This window comes from Pelmatolapia mariae, linkage group LG16_19 (assembly GCF_036321145.2).
Source record: "Pelmatolapia mariae isolate MD_Pm_ZW linkage group LG16_19, Pm_UMD_F_2, whole genome shotgun sequence".
Classification (NCBI taxonomy): domain Eukaryota; kingdom Metazoa; phylum Chordata; class Actinopteri; order Cichliformes; family Cichlidae; genus Pelmatolapia; species Pelmatolapia mariae.
In genome coordinates, this window is record NC_086241.1 from 17,470,595 (window position 1) to 17,487,647 (window position 17,053).

Consider the following 17,053-nt stretch of genomic DNA (forward strand, 5'->3'; position numbering starts at 1 on the left):
ACTGTGACAAGATAAACAGATATTATTTACAAGAAAGAGAAAGGAAACAAGAAAACAGGAAAAAGGCAGTTTTACTTGAGGAATGACTGATTGAATAGGAAACCAATTTTCTGTCAAGTGATTGTTAAGGCTGTCAAGGCCATTCTGTCCAGATGTATTGTGCTCAAAGGCTAACAAAAGTAAAGGACACTTTGTAGTGCAATTAATCAGGAAAGTTCATCTTTGAGTTCTCTGTTATAAGACCAGTGACTTTGGGGACCATGTTGTATCATTTTCACCTGCCTGTACACTGTCATCACAGCGCAGTGGGTGAGAGATGTTGTTGTATTCCAGTTAAAGTGCACGCTCCCTTGGGCTGATCAAAAACAGACCTAAAAGCTGCCACCGGGGCAGTCTGAATGGAAACGAGCATATTTTCCCCAAATCAAGCCCAGTTCTTTTTGACACTTGATCCGAGTGGCCGTCACCGCTCGGTGGCCCTGGCTCTTGATTATTGGCAAGCGTATTATGTCAACTCTGTAAATTCATGGCTTGCATGACCTGCACATGCATGCCACGTAACCGGACACTCTTCAAACAAGGCACCAGTGAAACAGAGGGCAGTGAAAGAGTAGACTCTGATTATTTCAGTCAGCACGTACCCTCCCCTGCACCAAGCATCATGAATCAACCAGTCATGACTCCGGGTCTGTGTGCCTTTCTGAATAGGTAACACAGGACCAAACAAACACAAAAACAGGCAGTAGTACAGATGGCCTTGTTCCCAGGGCTAGAAAGTGACACAAAGCGTACTCGTCCAGCATACAATGCCAAAAGGGACATTTGCAGACCCCTGAGTGTTTCTCAGGGTAAACCTCCCTGCCTTTGAACTTGTTTGCTTGAAATTCCCCACAAGCCTGTAATGTTTAGCTGTGACTGCTGGCTTATTGAGAGTCCAGCGTTGTAACAGTGGCTCCTCTGTGCGCAGAGGCACGCAGGGGCCCCTAGATGAAGTCCACAACTGCACAGCTGGAATCCTTTAATGACAGCTGAATGGCCAGAGGCTGTCTACCTGAGAGAAGCTGCATAACAAAAAACAGAGCTCAATTTCTTCTGTGTTTCGCAAACGACACTGATACATGGGTGTGGCTGGCATTGCCTGAAAGGCTTTAAGTTCTTACTGTACTGCTGGCAATGTGACATACGTCCATTAAGTGAAAGGAATGACAACCAACAGGATACTTGTAACTAAGGCCTATGCAAAAGAGTCTGAATGACTCGAATGCTACAGTCACTGTAGACTCAGCTCACGGAGTCTGAAGTGTGGTCACACCATAAATATAATGTAGGTTAATAGAGCAGGCTGCTGTAATCCTCGGGACATTATCAGCCAGTACAGTACATGTGACATTAAGGCATTGCTCGGACCCACCTGGACAGCCTCTGGAAACTGATAAATGCACACACCCCGGCACTGTTTGATCTTTTAAATCTTTTAAATGTCACAGAGCGTGCACGGATCGTCTCAGAGAAACGGAACCCCCAACGACTGCGGCGTCTGCACATACTGCTAAGGTATATCTGTGCAATGCAACCCACACTGCAGGGACAGAAAGGACAGTCCCTAGCAACATATAAGGATTTTTCACACGGAGTGATAGTTATTCCCCACCTTCGAAATCCAGCATCACGAAACAACACGGGAAAGATACTCCCAAGACTTAACCCTAATCTCCTCAAACAAGTTGAATCACTTCCCTTAAAGAGCACAGTGAGAGAGAGGACTCGGGTTGCACGATTCTTACCCCGTGTCTCGAAATGCGGGCTTGTCCACACGAAAGTATTTCCCAGCTGAAGGGGAAGACTACATCCACGTCCGGAAAAATTGGGGGAAAATGAATCCCAGATGAGTTTTAGACACAGCTCGCAGCGACCAGGAGGCTTCCTGCGGTCGCCATGGCGGACGACTGAGTGAGTGAGCCGGGGAGAGACGGGATTACATTGAACCGAGCGACGGATCCACTCCTGCTGAATTCACTCAGACAATGAAGGAGGTGCAGCAGCACCTCCACCTTCCGAACAGCAGCTGCACACCGAGGAGCAACAGCACCACCCAGCGGCAGCAGCTGTAAAAGAACAAACGCAAATTTACACACTGCATTCAAACTTTACAAGATAAGATAAGACTTTACGAAGAGAGCGCGAAGACATCCTTAAATTTATTCTTTTCTTCACAGTCGGTGATACTATTAACCCACAGGCTTTGTGCCACTATAGCTATAGCTACACTATGGTTACAATATGGTTATAGTGGCGCTATAGTGTAACTATTGTTTATGTAACAAAAGTTACACTATAGTGACATTATAGATAGTTACATCATGTAGTTACATTATTTTTATAAACATAGTTGCACTATAGTTACACTGCAGTGGTCCTATATTTACAGTAGTTACACTATAGTGGCGCAAACCACTTTGGTAAACGAAGGTCACGTTTGTGGAAACGTTAGAGGACCTGCAGGGAAGCTTTAGGGAGCAATCCCGGAAGTTACCTTGAAGGTTACTGCTTAATGGGTATATGCTGTATTATATATGTGCTTCAACATCGACATTTCCCCTTTTTTATTTCCACTTTAAAGTTGTTGTGATTTCAAACTCCCTGTTTTCTTCCTTATGTGTGTTATATAGTTGTTTATGTATTTGCCTCAGGCACCAGGAAAATTGAAAGGGTAAACATCACAACAATTAAAAAAATATGTATTATGTAAAATTATGTATTGAAACGGGTACTCTTTTTGGAAAATAAGAAGTGGAAGTGGTAATGTCCTACCCTCTGTTTCCTCCCGGTTGTGTGTACTGTGTGTGGTCTTCTCACTTATTATCTTATTTTTGGAAATAGAGAGTCATTGATCTAATGACAGAGGTTAGTCATGCAACAGCATCCATGCAACAGCATCCTCTAGAGTTTGCCAGAGACTCTTAGCTCAAGGACATTTCTGTAAGACATTGTTCTCTTTTATCAAACTACTGTATTCTGTGTCACCTATGTAAAAACCAAAACCCTGCAGTTTACCTGAGGTCCAGTTAAGTTTGCCATAAAGTGAAATGCAGACGAAATACAAAAGGCCATAACCATGGACACATGTTCGGAAAAAAACCCATTAATCCTTCACTGTATGCATAACAGTGTGTGTAAGGATGTAAACTGAAAACGAGTCAAAGGTGTAGTTGTGTCACCATCAAAAACAAAGAAAAAGATGCTAAGATATTAACTTGGCATCATGCTGATTTCCTTGTGTCCAAGTTCAGATTTTGTTCATTTTCTGTGATATTCAAGCAGAGATCTGCAATGCTAATACATTTCTGTACTCTTCTACTACTTTGTTAAACTCATGGCATGTATTCAGAACAAATGTTATTTAAACCAGACAATATCAAAAAAGGCATTAGGCAGGCATTGGTAAAGTTTGAATGGGAGAACCAGACTAGTGCAGAATTTTAAAGAAGGCTTTTAAAAATGGCAAACATTGCCATCGTTATCACATGGCAAAATGATAAGGATATGAGAAAATGGATACTTGGACACGGATGTAAAGTTGTGTGAAAGCTGGTTTTGTGGCCAGGGGTATTTCTTTGTGAAAAGTTTACATCTCTCAGAGGCTGTTTATCTTTGGTCCAGCGATCGCCAAGTGGTTTATTGCCTGGGATTGTTTAATTGTTGGGGTTTTTGCTTTAATACTGTGGTGTCTTTACACTGCATACTGTAACATGCTTTAAAGTGTGAATCTGCACTATAAAATCAAATCTAAACATGAGAGCAACTGACAAAAAAAAACTGATGATCAAGCCCACAATTTTTTAGGCAGAACAAAAACATCAGTTTTTGTGCCATAGCAATATAAGCAGTGGTCTCATCTTTGTCATCCCTATAAAAACTGCTTGGCCTTTCCACTGTAGTAAATGCTAGTGCACCCAGTAGTATCACTGATAAATTACTTGGCCAGTGGTCCCTGAAAGTGTCCAGCGATGATACTAACAAGCCAACTACAACTGACTTTCTGACTCTAATAATGACGGACAAGTCAGATTAAGAGAAACCTCTGGTTTAATCAGTCAGTTTATGAACAGTCGATTGCTCACATTATGTAATCATTGCCAACTGTTCACTGCTTTGTATGCCCTCCTTCCCTCTCTTTTTATGCAGAGTGGCCTGGGGCTTTGGCTTGGACCCGGGCCTCCACATCGCCCACGCCTCTGTGTATGCTATTGGGTCCAGGGACAGAGATGAAAGGCAAGGACTGCGGTGAAAGACCAAAACAGTTTTTTCTTCTCCTTGCCTCTTTTTCATGTCTGCTGCTCGCCCACCTTCTCATTGGCAGGAAAGGAAGTCTCCTACGCTTTAGCGGTGTGGGACTGAAGATGGAGAAATTACACTTGGTGTCTTGGCAGCTTCAGAGGCCCTCTGGAGGCACCGTGTTGGAACTGAGGCAAAGATGAACATTTCGGCAAGAGCGTGAAAACGAGCGAGAAAGAATAAACAGACCAGAGACAATGCTGCTTTGGATTAGTTATGTAAGCAATCAAGATTTGGTGCCATGTTCTTAGTGATCTCTTATCCAGTTATGCAATAGCAAATGAAATCATTAAGTCAACTTATAGTCGCTGCTGGGTGGGGAAACACTGCACACAAAAGTTTTACGTAATATCTATTCATTATATGACAATTTTTCATTCAGCCGACTTTACATTTGACTGGTTTCCCGGAATGCTAATAAAAAAAATAAAACCATATACTGGGAAAATGAAAACAAATATGTAGAGTTAGAATAGAATAGAATTCAATTCAATTTCAGAATGTCACATCCAGGTTCAAATGGGGTCATGCACTGTCCGGGATATGTTGTTAGAAGCCCTTATATCAAGATCTTATGGATAAACTGGATCTACCAAATAAAACTGATGTTACAATACAAGCCTCCCACCCACTGATAGACATAAATACCTGCATCATCCTCAGCCAGCTGTACAAAAAATGTATGCATAAGCAGCTGCAGTAAAATAAATAATAAGTGCTTAATTAGAGCAGAAAGGTGCTATATAAGGATCACTTCATTACACATTTGCAGTTAGAAGAAGCCTGAACAAGGATGACTTGTTTGGAAGGGTTGTCAGGAAAAACGTTCTTCTCTCTAAAGAGAAGTCTTCTGGAAAAATGTCCTTTGTACAGACAAGACCAAAGTGGAGATGTTTGGTCACGATGCACAGCATGATGTTTGCAAGAGAACAGAATGAAGGTGTTGCAGTGGCCCAGTTAAAGTCCAGACCTCAACCTGACCGAAATACCTTAAGAGAGCTGTGCATAAATGAAAACACTCAAGAGTGATCCAAAATACTTCCACAACAATGTGAGAGACTGAAAAAGGCATACAGAAAGCAATCACTTCAAGTTCTTGCTGCAAAGGTGGTTCTACAATCATGGAGTACTTAGTTTTTCAAAGAACTGTGAATACTTTTTTTCACAGGACTGTGTGTACATATATCATTAAGACTCATAAAGACAAGTAAAGAGATCATTCACGAGAGGATAGCATGCTGTACAAATTGGCACTCTCATAAGACACTCGGTGTGAATTTGCCATGTAAGTCTAAAATTAGTATCAAGTTAAAGCTGATAGATACAACTTAAACTTGTGTTTGCAGGTGAGTCCTTCAAACAAAAGAACTCATAATGGCCTTCAGGAGGCATAGACAGGTCCACTCCTCTCTAATTATAAATGGGGAATGGGTGGAATCTGTCTTCAATATCAGGTTTCTGGGCACCCACATCTCCGCTGACATCACCTGGATCCACACCATTAACGCCCTGGTAAAGAAGGCCCAGCAGTGGCTGCGCTTCCTCCGTGTTCTGAGGAAGAATAACCTTGAAGCTGCTGCTGCCCTTCTGCCGCTCCTCAGTGGAGAGCTTGCTCTCCTAGTGCCTGGGTGTTTAGTACACAGGGGCCACTACTAAGAACAGGAGGGTAATTTAACACTGCCCAAAAAATCATTGGCTGCTGTCTGCCACCCCTGGAGGACATCGTCAGATCCTCCTGAGAGGGTGGGGTGCAGGAGACCCCTTGCACCCCAGCCACCATCTGTTTGACCCGCTGCCCCTCTGGTCAGTGCCTCAGGGCAATCAGGTCCTACACCTCCAGGCTCAAAAAAGACTTCTTCCCCTGGGCCATTCACACTGTCAACAAACACTGTGTGTCACGACCGGGCGGCCAGACACAGGTAAGTGGACTCAAATGCAGACGCCACACGGAGGCTCAGGGGTAAAGTGAAATGTATAATTTATTGACACTCAAAACTGGCACACCATCAAGGAGGATAAGAAACAAAAATGCAATAAGTGAACTGAAGGTGAGAGGGAAAACAGACCTCTGAACATTGGCTACCTACTAACACAGTTTCTGATTACGGTCCTAAGAATCAGTAGCAACAAACACACTGTGATAGCAAAAGCTAGCAGAAAAAGCTGTTACCAGAAATGCTAAGAAAGTATACAGGTCTTGGTTTGACCATCTTCAAAATAATTGCTAAGCAGTAAACCAGAATCACACTGCGTGTGCAGCAGCAAAGTCCAAAGGAAATAGTCTCTTAATCGGGCTGGGCTCGTTATCTGGGATTTTCCGGAGCAGGCATGCAAGGTACAGGGTTTCTCTGAGTCACTGTAATGAAAAGTGTGTAGAGTCAAGGCGTACCCCACGCAGCATTCCAAGAAGAGGTAGCAACAAAATACATAATCATACTTGTCTGGGTTGGCGGTGAGGTTAGAGGTCCGAGTGAGGCTAAACCAGCTCGTGTACACTCACTGTGAAGTGTTGGGCAGGGAGGCAGGCAGGTGAATAGCGCCGAGAATAGTAAGCAGGCCAGCGACGGAGAGTTGAGTAGTTACAGGCAGCAAGATCCAATCCACTGTGAAGCTACAGAGGCAAGTAAACAGGATTAGTGTGGCAAAACAGCAAACAAGGTTTACCAAGCTATGACTCTCACTAACGTGGGTTAGCTGACGTTCCGGCGAGGAATGTTTGAGAACGCTGGTCTTAAAAGCCTCCCAGCAAATTACACACAGGTGCCCCAAACGAGGGGTGTGGTGACTCTGCCCAGTGATGGGTTTACTGGCATGCAGGAAAAGCCAGCACTCACCCGGACCATGACACTGTGCCCCCACCCACCACCCCACCCCTGCCCCCTCACCTCACCAATCTGATCCATGGTCTGCGTAACCCCCATCACTCAGACCACTCACACACGCACTCTGTTCTGACCAACTCTTCTTCTTTGCAATACTTCAAAGCACTTTGAAAGTTGATCTCCAATGTGTGCCTTTTTCTTGTTTTGTATATATCTCTCTTGATTGCATATATTTCTCCTGTTTGGTACTTATTCCTGCTGTGTACTATTTATTCTTTATTCCGGCACAGTTTGTGTGGAACCCCACAAAGAAAGTAAAGTATGGGGTACAGAGTGGAATAATTTCATAATTAAACAGGGGAGGCTGACATGATGTAACCCAGGGCTCTATTCAAAATCGAAAACATTTTCATGCAATATCTTTCCCTGAAGATGTATTTTGGTCTGTGTGCAGCATACTCCTGTCACCATTTCCCACCGACTTTAAATACCAGGTCATTAGAGCTACACTTTCACATTTCTCCAACTGCCAGTGTTCCAGTTAGTGTGGATGTAGGCATGCACACACACACGCACACACACACACACACACACACACACACACACACACACATTTCTGTGTCTAGTGTACTAACTACTGTTCAGCTGCTTAAAATAAACCTGCCTGTGCTGCTTGAAGCGTAGTAAATGTCCCAGTTGCTTTTATTTTATTTAATTTTTTGTTCTAAAAAAAGAGAAAAAATCCAAACATAATACTCTCTGTATCTGTGCATGCGTATGTGACAGGGCTGTGCAGATTGTATATGCAGCATGACAATTACAACCACTTGATTCATGTAATTACAGCAGGAATCTTCATAAATCAGGAATTTCTGTGTTTACTTTTATCTAGAGTGCACATTTGCCTCCTGCAGCTCTCGTAAGGCATCCTCGCTGTTTGCATGATATTTGAAATTGAGTGAATCCCTCATGAAATGTGTGTTTCAACAGCTGTGGTTATTACTCTTTTAGGATTTTCCATGCTTTGTGAATTATATTCAAAGAAAATGCAGCTATATCCTTTTGATCTCAATCAGAATCTGAATATTAAGATATTTTGGTGTTAAAAATTACATTAATATTAAGACATTTTAGATCTTTTCTGTACTGAAGAGACACACGGAGTTGTTACAGTTGATAAAGCAGAGGGAGGGAAATCTGTTTTGTTCAGAGAGTGACTATCCAAGACTTCCTCCTCTACACACAGCTCCTACTGTGTTCTCCACCTCTAGAAGAGAGAGAAACCAGCAGGGGGGAGCCTCATCACATGCTCTATTTAAAGAAGAAACAAAAAGGGAAAAGACAGGTAACAGACAGATTTTTAAAAAGTATGCTCCTCCTACTGCCAGTGAATGTGCAAAAGCGGCAGGATTAAACAGATGTTATTACTGTTACACTTCTACTTGAGTGAATTAAGATATAAATGATCCCCTCCACTGAAACACACAGGAGAGAGTCTGTCCCCGACATTAACCTCAGGCCCATAAAAATATTTTGTCCGATTTACATACTATATTTGGCTGTGCTTATGCTGAGTGTTTGTTGATGCAAACTAGAAATACTCAAAGTTCTTCAGCTGTTGTATAAATATATGCAGTTGATATTACATTTACTGAATATTGGGAAATTTCAGAAAAAAGCAGAAAGTGTGCACGCCAAGATTACTTACATTTTTAACATGTCCCACATCTTATTTGGTGGTAGTGAAACATTCACACACTTCCTAGCACTTAGTTTTCTTAATAGACTAATCTCTTGTGGTCATTACTCTTCTGAAGATGAAAAAGCACAATTAAGGACATTGGAAGTCATTCATAATGGCAGAAAATGTGTGCTTAACAGACATACACAAAAACATGTGGAGCTCAAATAGAAGAAAACCCCCCCAAAACATGTAGAAGCTAATCATTTGCTACTCCCCCCCCCCCCCCCTTTTTTTGTTAAGACCACAATCTGTATTCTTTTCTGTTATTTACGTCTATAGAGAATCCCCTATGAGCATGCATATGGCGACAGAAAGGGGGGAAACTCTTTGAAAAAGAGCTCCCAGCGAATAAAGCTTAGGAAGGACAGCCATCTGCTGTGACTGTTTGCTCTGTGGGAGAGTGACGAGAAAAAAGCAAAACATATAGAATTAGATTAGAGTTAGATAAGATAATCATCCAGGGTAATTCCTCTACCTGCCAACTAGACTTCACTCAAAGAGGTGTCCCTGATCACTGGTCCACAAATGCTCTATAACTTCACCATCTCCTGGTTCATGACCACAATATCTTATAATGCCTGGTTTCTCTCCTACTACCCAGTCAGGTCCTTTCTGTTGCAATAGGAAAATGCTCCTCATCCTCAGCCTCCCTCTCATGTGGCGTTCCCCAGGTGTGAATTATGTGTCCGGTTTTATTCTCTACATGGCTCATATAATGAGTAACATAGTAAGGCGGTCTTCTAATCATCTTTCAAAGGTTAAACATACAATATGCACATTTGCCTGTGTGTGTATACTGCGTGTGTTATGTTATGTCATGTCATTGTGTATGAATGGCACTGGGTAATTTATGATTAGTTCCAAAGCTTTTGCAGACATCCCATCAGTCAGAAATGTATTTACCTGCATGAGAACAACATCAAAAAATGTATCCAGTCTTAAACTTTTTCCTAGCTGTTTGGGATTAGTTTGACCTAGTAAGTATGAAAATGAAAAATCTGCGTAGACTCCAGCTTGTCGGCCGGGTGAACCACAGGTGCACCTGACTGAAGCATAGTCCTCATTTACAAACCCTAACATTACAGCTAACAGGTGGATTTTTCCATTGCAGTGCGGCTAGCTAACAATGAAAAACCACACTGTAAAATCTAATTAGTTCCCAGAACTCAAAAAAATTATGGAAACTCGTTGCCTCAAAAAAATTGAGTAAAGCTTAGCTAAAAATGACTAAGTTAGGACAACGTATTTATTTTGAGTACTCTGTACAAGCTCATTTGTTCCCAGAACTCAAAACAATTGGATCAAGTTTACGTAAGATGACCAAGTTAGGGCAACTTACTCATTTTGAGTACACTGTACTCAAAATGTACACAGCCGTGTTAGTTCCCAGAACTCAAAAAAATTATGGAAACTCGTTGCCTCAAAAAAACTAAGTAAAGCTTACTTAAGATGACTGTTAGGACAACTTATTCATTGCAATTCTGCAGTATTAAGAATAACTTGATATTTCTGACTTTCTGACAATACTAATTGTTTACCTACTGACAAACATTTCAAGTTCAACTAAATGAAAAAACAATTTGTGGTACCATGAATATGATTAAAAATAATTAACAACAATTTTTGTAATGATGTTAAAATGAGCACAACTTTTATTTTCAAACACAACAAAGTACAACAGCCAACATACTGGACACTGTTCTGCTGAATAAAAATTATATTGCCATCACTGTTATAATCTTACAAAGAAACAAAGTCTCAGATGTAATTATTCTGAAAATAAGTTTAGGCCTACCACAAGTTTGTTTTGTACTTACATTATTTATATAATCAACATAAAATATTTATTGTTCTGTCACAAGTGCAGTCTCTAATTTAAACAACACATTTGTTTTTCATTCCAACACAGGAGCTGGAATGTTGTATTATTTTAAGGATGGCTTGTTTCCAGTCCAGGCATTACTGCCTGAATGACTGTCATGGATCGAGGTGATTCAAATGTAGGTGCAGAAGAAAGTCTTTAACTTCCCTTAAGTACAGTGGCAGTGGATGTGGGTTGGAGATGCAATGAGCTTGAACCTGCAGGTGACCACCTTCACTGACCATCTGTGATGGAGGACTCATCTCTCCTGTTGTCCTGCAAGCAAACAATCATATTTTTTGGAACATGAACTTAATTGCTTTCTTAAACATTTTTTCCTGCATTTGGTATAAAACAGACTCCAATTTAGACAATCTCAGGCTCCCTCCCCACCGGAGAGGTGACATTCAATGTCCCAAATTGTCAGTCTGGATAGCCGTGACCACCACCACAACACACAATATTGTCATGAAAGCATCATTTTAAAAAGGTCTATGCAAACATGGGCAATAACTTTCATTCTAATGATGTGCAAAATGATTTGGGCACAAAACAAATTTTGCTGTTAGAAAACTTGCAGACTTCACTATATACAGTGTAGACCCTCTAAACTAAGTTTGGGGGATGTGATCTTTCAAGAAATGCAGACCAAACTGTTGTTGTTTGTTTACTTACACAGCATGTCTTGTAGAATTAACTGGAGTCACCAGCAACAGCATAGTGCAGTCATATCTCAAGTCTAATAACAGAAGACAGGAAAAGATCAGTAAAGAAACAACTTCCCCAAACCAAAGCACAAACAAAACAATAAGTAAAACAGGCTGATTTAAAGTATGATTAAAGTTCAGCCTGATTAATATAAATGTCACTGACAGTTGCTAATATATTGGAAAACCAAAATACTTACCACTGAGTTGATGTCTTTCTGTCCAACAGCAGGAGTGCTGGTCCCGAGCCTCAAAGACAGAAAGAAGCAAGCAGAGGGAGAAAAAACAGAACATTTTTCAGAAACTGATTTGATCCTTAATGGCTGTGCAATCATTGTAACATAGAGTTTGCTTATGATGTTAAATAAAGGCTAGATTTGACATTAATAGATGCCACAGATGTTCTAAAGCTGCCACAAAGCATGAAAACGTCGGAGCATTTTTGCAAATATGTGATGTCTTGATAGATCGAGCAGATATTTGAAATTCACACAGCTACATTCTCGCCTGAAAATATCTTAAAAGTTTATTTTGTGACCCAGAAAAAGTAATACGTTTTTCAGCGGCGCTCCTCCGCCATTGCCGCGCTTACAAGTGCGCACAGGCTCCGACAACCATGGCCGACAAATGCGATCCTCTTTTTCACCAGACTACCCTTTCTGGGTCACAAAATAACCTTTTAAGATATTTTCAGGCGAGAATGTAGCTGAGTAATGCTCAAATATCTACTTGATTTATCAAAATATCACATATTTGCAAAAGTGCTTCCACGTTTTCGGAGAGCTCCGTTATCCACCCCCCACACCCCACCCTACCCCTAACGGCTGCACCTCCCAAAGAATTTTGTCTGGGCTCTTATTTCACTTATTTATTTCAAACAATCAACAAAAAAAATCACCGACATAGTTTTATGTAAGGTTTATAAGGCTGTGGTGTTAATTTTTAAGTAACATGAGCACAGCGGCAGCAGCAACGCTAGGCTAACACTAACTAGCTAGCAAGATTTTAAACCTGGTGCTAAACTAAGAGAAGCCACAAAATCAGTTTGAATAAGAGTAAACATTTACTCACCAAGTCAGTAAAGATCCACAGCAATGACAACAATAATATCTCCAGGTTTGCTCAATATATTCCATAACAAATGCTGGCGCCATGAACATGCGGACTGATCCGGGAGGGAGGGGGACGGTAGTCACGTGGCATTTTCAAAACACATCTTTCATCCTTCCGCCCTGAGAAGCAAAACTTCCAGCTTACTTATTTTTTCTAAGTTAGGACAACTCAAATAAATCGAGTTTATCAGCATTTTTGCATAAAAAGTACTGGTAACTTATTTAAATTGAGTTCTAATAACAAATTGATAAAAATTGAGTTCAGCCTATTTAATATTTTTAATTAAACACAATATTACATTTTACAGTGCACTTAGTGCTAAAGAGAGCGTGAAAGTGGACAGTATGTCCTTGGTTTTTTTTTTAACCATAAAACTCACTGCTACAGCCATGGGCAGTACAAAAGTGACTCCCCTAGACTGCTTTTCAGTTTTAGTTTGCTTGTTTTACACAGAGTTATCAGTTCTGTCACTTGTTAGCTAACATAAACTCATGAAGTCTGTTAGCTGCAACCAACCAACCACGTGACGTCACGTTCTATACTGGCACAAGATGGTGCTAAACATGCTCTAAAAAGTTTAAACACTTATTTCTTAAACCCAGCTTCACAGACGTGTTAAATCTATTACAGTTTTTTTAGAGGGATCCACAGTGTAGATTTGCCTTTATATGTACATGTGTTGTTTCATGTGCTGTTCTGATTTTATTAATATTATGGATTTTTATGTTTCTCCTTGCCTTTTTTCTTTTACTACTTTACTTTTACTTTTAGAATTATTGATGCAAAATGTTTTAACCTGTTTTTCCCATATGTCTGTCTATCCCATAACATTTACAGTTTTAAAATGAGCTACATAAATACACTTGATTTGATTAATGGCTGATATTTGAAAGCCAGAATATGAACACATGTGCTCAGCACAGAAATGTTTCATTGTTTGCACAGATCATCCCCCACACACTCTCCTCTGTTGCAGCAGCAAATTAGACTGTGAAATTGACAGCTCATGTGTTGCCATCTGGTTGCCATGACACCTAGTTATTAGGCCCTCTGACAGTCCCAGCTCAGCCTATTTGTTCCTTCTTCCCCCTCCTGCACATCAACATTGTTTCCAGTATAAAAAGGCATGAAACACAGAGTGTAGGTTGATAACAGCTTCAGTGCTGGTGACTTCCAGCTGAGGCAGAGAACAAGCAGCGTATAATCTTTCAACATGTTCAGTCATGAACACATCCAGTGGTCTAAAATCCTAGAAAAACAAATAAACAAACAAACAAAAACAAAAAAAAAAAAACCAGGCAGGCACGAGATGATACCTTATACAGGACAGGACAGCATTATGCAGAACCACATCATGACTCGGTCAAAACACAGAGCAATTCCCCTAAAGGCACTTTCACATCAGAGCCAATTGATCTAAACAATTGTTCTGTGCTGCAGAAGCATAAAAGCCTAATTTCCACACATTACAACCCCGGTCTGGACCACATTGAGACTTTAATGCTCCACTGATCAATGAGAGGATTAAAGCAATTTAAAGGCTCCTTTGTTTGGTGTGTGCATTGGAATCTCCTTCATCCTCAAAACCTCTGGGCTGGCAGGGTGTTCCTCCTGCTCCTGAACTTAGCGTGGCCTGGAGTCAAAGAGGCTGAAGCAGCACCACGTGGTCTTTTTTTTGCCATGTACTGCTGCTGTATCCCACACAGATATCCTGCTGCACCCTGGGGGGAGGTGGGGATGGCGTTGGTGGTGGAGTGACTCATTCAGCCCCCTCTTCTTCCTCTTGACATTTGACATACTGATGTAGAGGATCTCAGCTGGAACAAACACAGCGTGCTGTGTCACAGCTGCGATGTCTGTGCCTCTGAGCCCCTGGCTTACAGAGCTGAGAGCAGGTAACGATGAGTCAGCGCCTATTTAATTCATACACCTACACTGGGAAACTCGGGAGGGGGGGGGGTTGTTTTCAAGCTGATTTTATTTATATTTTCCACACTGTTTCCCGCTGAGAATTCAGCGTCTCATGACGCTGCCGCAAATTCCTTGAAAGTCATTCTAGCTCCAGCTCTGCAAGGAGTTGAGGGAAAGGGCAAACGGAGTGCACAAAGATAATTTTAAAAACACAACACAGTTCATGAGGTAACATTGCACCACAGCTATTAGGCTGATACATGCGAGCCATTAGGTGATCCATTCTCATTAAAACTCTTTCACTGAACAATAAGGATATTGTACCTCATTTAACTAAATGTTTCCACAAACACAAAGGCTGCTGCTGAAGAGGGATACTGCTTCCTAATGAACCCCGCTGAGACCTATCATCTTCAGGTCCTTCAGCCCTCTGCCCACCTTCTCATCAGGGCGGATAAAGCACCTCAGAGATTGAGACGGTCCTTACATCAGGTGCCTGAAGGTGGATGCTGACAAGCGTCTCAGAGGACATGCTGACTCTCACTTCTCCAGCTCTATTAACTAGTGTTTCCCCCCACTGCCACTTCTACTCTGCATCAGTGATTTAGAACAATCTCAAAGACCCACTGAGGCAAACTAAGGGGGAAAAAAGAGGTGGAATAAAAAGGAGTCAGCATTAAAAAAAAAAAATCAATCTCCTCAAACCATATAACTTCAGATACAGCTTTTGGTTCATTGCCTTTGACACGAGGGATTACCTCATGTGTATCTGAACTCTTGGCAACTGAAATCTTAGTCAGTTACTCAAAGAACACTTGAACAAGTACCATTTGGTTTTAAGTTAATGCTCTATTTTCCTCCATGAAGAGATCCACGTTAAATGTTAATCTTTAGTTGGCTGTAGATGTTGATGTGAACCTAAATGACTCTCAAGACAAAAACAACTGTCAAGTACTGGATGTACAGGAAAACCAGGCCTCTCACACAGTGTCAGCTGGGAGCCGGCAGAAGATCCAGCCTGCCCATGAACCTAAAAGAGGTTAAAAAATGGCTGGATTAAATGTTAATATTTTGTAATAATTCACAATAAATTATAGTCTATTTCTTCCTCTCTCGGTACCAATGCAATGCAGAGGGAAGTCATTCTTTTTTTATTTTTTGGGTCTTGAGGCGTTTTGACTCACTGTTGCTACAAAAAAACTATTATCTGGAGAAAAAGAAATCCAATTAAGAAGATGAACAAAGTAGTAGCACTCAGCTATGTTCCACACAGATGCTAAAGAGTGCGTATGGCACAAAATTAAATAACAGAAAGATCAGTGCCTTCACAAACAGTAAGAACATGTACTGACATATTCAGACCAGCCTGGACTGTAAAAAAAACCCCACCCTGACTGTCCCAGTGAATCCAGAAACCACACACATTGCATGAGTTCGATTCAAAATCACAGCAAATGATTTTGGATCCTTTTTCCAATCTGGTAAGAACAATGTGCTGCTGGACTAACGAGATGACGTTTTGCAATTATCTTTGAGTCCTGCAAGTCTTCGTGGGAGTCAATAGTTTCTTCTCCTGACAAGACTGGAGTAGAGATCTAACGAAACCCCGAACACAGATATTTTAATACACCCAAACTCCACATATAAGAACACTGAATTGTTTGGATGTCTTACAGGTTTTTTGGGTCATTTCACTTACCTTTGCTTTGGTGGTTTTTTATGTGGCTGTTTTTAAGACGGTTTTTGTTTCCACAGCCTGAGCATCTCTACACCTCTCAATACGACTCAAAATGAGTCAAAATAAATCTTTATCTACTCCTTATTGTTATTAGTACAGAATAATGTGATTTTGGATATAGTCATCACCCCTGTCCCTTTGCTTTTAACCTTTATTAGACCAGATAGCGTTGACAAGAAAGAAATGAAAGAGTGCAGGGGAAGCCAAGGTCAGACTCAGGCCCCAGCATTAGCCTTTGGCATATGGACTGCCTGCTTAACCAGATGACCTACAGTGACACACCAATCAACCAATCAGCTTCTTAATCTCCTTCTCTACACGTTCAAAGCTATGATTGGTTTAAATTACCAGGGAATCAGGCTGTATACGTGTAAAAAATAGACAATAAACAAAATAATGAATATCAATTAAAAACAGTACAAAACTTTCAACAGGAAGACGCAGCTCTCAGACTTGAGGAAGACCAGCAGCGTGCTGGATTCTGATTACCTGATTGGACGCAGGCAAAGTAGGCAAATGCAAGTTAATCTTCAGCAATAGTTTTCTCAGTACTGTGCTCGGCTAACACTGGTGAAGGAAAAATAGTAGTGCATGTGACAAATTTTCATCATGCCAGGCACAGTTTTAAAACTGATGAGGATATAAACAAATAAACAATCACACTGTAAATCCAAATTGGATATCATATATCCAATTACAGTAGTTGCCGCATAGCTGAATAGAAAACTACAAATTGTTGATTTATAAAAAAAGAAGAGATTAAAATATAAGTCACATTTTCCCTCCCATTCAGTTAATTTCACTGATGCTCGCCAGTCGCAC

At 41.0% G+C, this 17,053-nt stretch overlaps 1 protein-coding gene and 2 long non-coding RNA genes across 3 annotated transcripts in view; all 3 read right to left on the bottom strand.

The window, feature by feature from the left end:
• LOC134646352 (FERM, ARHGEF and pleckstrin domain-containing protein 1-like) overlaps positions 1-2,018 on the bottom strand; it is a 59,157-nt gene extending 57,139 nt beyond the window's left edge. The window contains exon 1 of the mRNA XM_063500225.1: positions 1,785-2,018. The gene's annotated coding sequence lies outside the window, so the exon portion shown is untranslated. The remainder of the gene's footprint in view (positions 1-1,784) is intronic.
• A 4,282-nt stretch (positions 2,019-6,300) lies between these two features.
• On the bottom strand, positions 6,301-7,115 carry LOC134646353 (uncharacterized). The gene is made up of 3 exons (XR_010096664.1): positions 7,021-7,115; positions 6,773-6,946; positions 6,301-6,691 (listed from the first exon to the last, which is right to left on the bottom strand). It is a non-coding gene; the product is annotated as an uncharacterized LOC134646353 (long non-coding RNA).
• Positions 7,116-10,758: 3,643 nt separating this feature from the next.
• LOC134645401 (uncharacterized) lies at positions 10,759-11,912 on the bottom strand. Its single transcript, XR_010096552.2, has 3 exons — positions 11,670-11,912; positions 11,438-11,501; positions 10,759-11,038 (listed from the first exon to the last, which is right to left on the bottom strand). It is a non-coding gene; the product is annotated as an uncharacterized LOC134645401 (long non-coding RNA).
• Positions 11,913-17,053: the final 5,141 nt, after the last annotated feature.